At 36.3% G+C, this 4,732-nt stretch overlaps 1 non-coding gene across 1 annotated transcript; it reads left to right on the top strand.

Annotated features, from left to right (window-relative positions):
* Window positions 1-1,439: 1,439 nt before the first annotated feature.
* Window positions 1,440-1,546, top strand: LOC131178987 (small nucleolar RNA R71). Its single transcript, XR_009147994.1, has one exon. It is a non-coding gene; the product is annotated as a small nucleolar RNA R71 (small nucleolar RNA).
* The last annotated feature ends 3,186 nt before the right edge of the window (window positions 1,547-4,732 follow it).

Genomic DNA, 4,732 nt, shown 5'->3' with positions numbered 1-4,732 from the left:
TCTCAAGGCACTCAAGGTGTATTTTAATTAACCTAAACCCTACTTTCGTGGTAATTAAATTAATTAAAACCCATTAAGATCTTTAATTAATTTTGGAACTCCACAAAGGTCATCAGCCTATCTCTAGGTCAGATTTTCTAGGTTCAAAATCTCGATTTTCTAATATTAATCTTAACCTTTCAGTCCTTCAATTAATATCTGTAATCAATACTAAGTGGGTATCAACACATAGCATGCATTAAGATCACAAGAGATTGAATCAAAGAATAAAATACCCAATGTATTAAATAAAAATCAAACCAGATCCATAATGGAATTGAGTGCCACACCCTAACCCTAGGATAAATAACCTACTCACCCATGGTGAGCTTTACAATGAAGTTTATAAAAAGATAAAGAGAAGACATGAGAAGAAAATAAAGTGAAAGAACCCAAAAAGAGAGTTGTAGCCTTCGACTTTTGGAATTTCAGCTGAAAATCCCTTCTAGCAATCTTTGTAGATCTTGTTTCTCCCTTACCTCCCTTGAGGTTGATGTGCCTCCTTGAATGTAAATTGGCTCTTAAATGTTAATTCTCCTTCTTGGATGTAAATTCTCTCCTCCCCCTCAATTTCTGACTTATTATATTTATATCTAGTGTAAAAACCCTAATTCAGAGTCCTATACATGGCTCGTGTAGTGTTACACGCCCTTGCCCCATGTAACTTTTCTGCCACCCTTGTTTTTCAAGTTTTCTTTATCCAAAAGGTTGCATGGGGTCCAGGAAGTTACACAGGGCAAGTTACACAGCCCGTGTAATGCTTTTGGCACTGTATTCTTCAAGTTTTGACGTTTAAATCTCTTCCAAACTCGTCTTTAATTCTAAAACCACATAAGAATACCTGATAAAATATAAAAATCAATAAATTGAGTTGGATTAATATGTTTTCTAAAATAATAATGAAAACATATAAAAATAAACATAAAAGGATATTAAATGCTAGCAAAATGCAATGCATGTTAACCTTAAATTTCTATATAATTTAATGCAATCACTGTCTCTGGTTGAAGTTCCCTCCATTATTCACATAGTTCATTTGTTCTGTGGGGAGTTCATTGAAGCTGTTATATTCTGAACCCATGTATCCTCCTCCATAGCTGTCATCATATTGACTGTTCATCCCTATAGCATTGGCCTGCATTTTATCAAGCTTCTTAGTGAGCTGGTCAAATTGAGCATTTATCATGCTTAAGGCCTCGACTTCTAGGATCCCTGCTATTCTCCTTGTATTTCCTCTTTCATTTGACCATTCACAGTTGTGATATATGACCCTCTCCAGAAGTTCAAGTGCTTGATCCACTGTTTTCTCCATTAGGTTACCTTCTGCTGCTGAATCTACTATGCTCCTTGTAGAGGGCAGTAGCCCATTATAGAAGTTCTGAACCAGGAACCAATCTTCTATGCCATGGTGCGGGTATTCTCTCTGTAGGTCCTTATATCTCTCCCATGCATCATAGAGTGATTCACCTTCCCTTTGCCTAAAGGTGTTGAGTTCAACTCTCAACTTTACAGTCTTTGCAGGTGGGAAGTATCTTGCTAGAAAAGCTTGTGAGAGGTCTTCCCAAATAGTGAATGTTCCAGCTAGTTGAGAAAGTAACCACTTCCTTACTCTATCTCAAAGGGAAAATGGAAATGCTCTGAGTCTTAGGGCTTAATCAGAGACCCCATTCATTTTTAATGTGTCACAAAGGGCAAGAAAGCACTGGAGGTGGTAGTGCGGATCTTTTATTGGTGAACCCCCAAATTGGGTCTATTGGATCATCTGGAGCCATGCTGTTTTGCAAAATTGTTGGCATCCACTGTGGGTTTTATAACACTAGGTTAGAATCCTTATATAGAGGGAGCTCCGTAGTCCTTCAAGAGTCTCAGCCTGTTGTTGTTATTATTGGCCATATTTGGAATTTCTAGATTTCTTTGGTCTTGTCCTTCACGTTCCTCTCCCTCCTGATAGTTCTTAGGGTTCTATCTATCTCTGGATCCAAATCAAAGACTTCTTAGAATCCTTATATAGAGGGAGCTCCGTAGTCCTTCAAGAGTCTCAGCCTGTTGTTGTTATTATTGGCCATATTTGGAATTTCTAGATTTCTTTGGTCTTGTCCTTCACGTTCCTCTCCCTCCTGATAGTTCTTAAGGTTCTATCTATCTCTGGATCCAAATCAAAGACTTCTTCCTCCGATCTTGTTCTGGTCATGTACTAAACTAATCACATGAGAAAGAATCAGAGAATAAAACAATTTAAACAAAATTAAACAATAAATGAAAATGCCTAAATCAACTAAATTACTTATCGCCTAATATTACTAAAATTAAAATTCCCCGGTAACGACGCTAAAAACTTATTTGCTGGTTTTTCAACCATCGCAAGTGCATGGATCGCTGATAAGTAATAAAATGATGAGTAGAGTATCGTTCCCACGAGGAATTTAGTTAGTAAGTATTAGACTACACATCAAATTTGACTATTTAGGCTATTGAATTTAGATGGAGAATGAGTTTGTAACACCCTCACCGTAGGTAGTCAGTATGTTATACTGTTTCGAGGACTAATGTCTGTCCGGACAGCTAGGATGTCTAGAACTACACTTAAATGATAGTGAGGAGACATAAAATGATGGAATACATGATAAGAAAATGCAAGAAAAATTAAGGAAAAAAAAAAGATGAAATGTAACTAGGTTAAATGAGCTTCGGTTCTATCGATGGGTGACCGTACCGGAAAGTCACTGGGTAGACAGTTGATGACCCCAGGACCATGAGGAACCCTAGGAAATAATTTTGGGACATAATTAAAGGTCTACTGAGGTACAAATGACATTAAAAATGTCAAAGAAAATTTAGTTAATCGGTACCGATGAAAATGAAAATTAAAGAAACCGACGGATTAGGGATTAAATCAGCATTATCGAAAAAGTGAAACTATAACTCGAAGAGAGGCATTTTGGTCATTTGGCACCTGGAGTTGACTTTTGACCTAAATATCCATTAAAAATAAGTGATATTAAAATTTTGAAAATCCCATAAAAATAAGAAAGTATATATGTAATGTAATTAAACAAAGATGAGGGGGTATAATTAGAAATATTAAAACTTTGATTATAATAATAATTAAACAATTTTTGTGGGGGTATAAAATGCAAGAAGATGACAAATCTCTCCACTTAATTTCGTCTTCTTCCTAGGCTCCCATCCATGGCCGAATTTCCTCCCAATTTCTCCATAGATTTCTTTCATGCAAAACTCCAAATCCTTCCATTGTCACCATCATCTTTATAAGTCCCTTCATTAAAATTTGTCTCCACAGTTTGGGAAGGCTCTAAGCAGCAACAAGAAGTGAAAATTTTGTAGTTTTATAAGGTTGGAAAATTCTTTATTAAAGGTTAGTTGTAACACCCTCACTGTAGCAATTCCACACATTTTACTGTTCCGGTGACCAGTGTCGGTCCGGACAGCTAGAACGTCCGGAAAAATATTTAAACTAAAGTCAGGAACCATAATTAACTCAAATATTAATAAGAAAAATTTAGGAAAAATTTTAGAAATAAAATACAACGAAGTTAAACGAGCCGGTGCCCAAGCGATGGGTAACCAGAGGGAAGTTGCGGTTCTCGCAACGAGGAGCCCTAGACCCGGGAAAAAATTCATAAAATAATTTTTGGGACTCCAGAGAAGGGTCATTGAGGTTCCTATGGCATTATAATGCCAAGAAAATATTTAGAAAAATTTTTCAATCGGTACAGACAATTTTGACCCGTTGAGCCAAACGGAGGGCATTTTGGTCATTTCGCCTTCAGAGACGATTTTTGGCCGACTTGTCCAGTTAAGTAAATAATTATTATGATCTAAAATATGAATAAATATTGCTAAAAATTGAATTGAAATGAGTAGAGAAAAGAAGAAAAGAAAATGAAAGAAAATACCTAATTATGACATCATATGATGTCATTAAAAACCTATCCACCAATCACAATTTGTTAAACTCATTAAAAGAGATAAAAGTGACCAAAAATTTGAAAAACCAATCTGCATCTTCAACCTTTGGGTAGCCTAAAAAACGTTGAGAGAGAGAGAGAGAGAAGAGGTTCCACCATTAAAGCTCCCTTAAGCTTCATTTCCCACTTCAAACCACCTCAAAACCTTGTCCTCCCTTCACTAAAAATTTCCCTTACCACTAGAGCAAGACTTGGGCAGCAATTAGAAGAAGAGAAAGTGGAAGAAAGTGAGGTGTGAACAAGCTTAGAAAATCACCAAAGAGGTTAGTGCCATAACCTTTGCTTTTACATCTTTCTAATCATGAATTTGAGCTAAGTTAAGTTAAAAATTTGACAAAAATTGAATTAATGAAGCATGGTTATATTCCATGAAGTTTTGGCAGCCTTGAAATGAGTTAGGGTTAGGAGAAATCTTTGGTTTAAAGTGACATATTGCTGCCCCTCTTATAAATTATATGATTAGTATAGCAAATTAGGAGTGGGATGCATGAATTGGAGGCTTGGTCAATTAGGGTTAGGGTTTTGGAGAGAAACTTAGACCTTGCTTAGGTAATGGTGAATGAACATTTTAATGGTCAATTAGTAACCATTTGAGGTAAGTTGACCATGACTTAGAGTGAATTATAGCATTGCAAACTGGTTTGGTATGCTGCCTAGAGTAACCAGCAGGGTGGCTGTGATTCCAGCCCACTTGGACAGCCATA

This window comes from Hevea brasiliensis, chromosome 3 (genome assembly GCF_030052815.1).
Source record: "Hevea brasiliensis isolate MT/VB/25A 57/8 chromosome 3, ASM3005281v1, whole genome shotgun sequence".
Lineage (NCBI taxonomy): Eukaryota > Viridiplantae > Streptophyta > Magnoliopsida > Malpighiales > Euphorbiaceae > Hevea > Hevea brasiliensis.
This window is presented reverse-complemented; position numbering and strand designations above follow the sequence as displayed.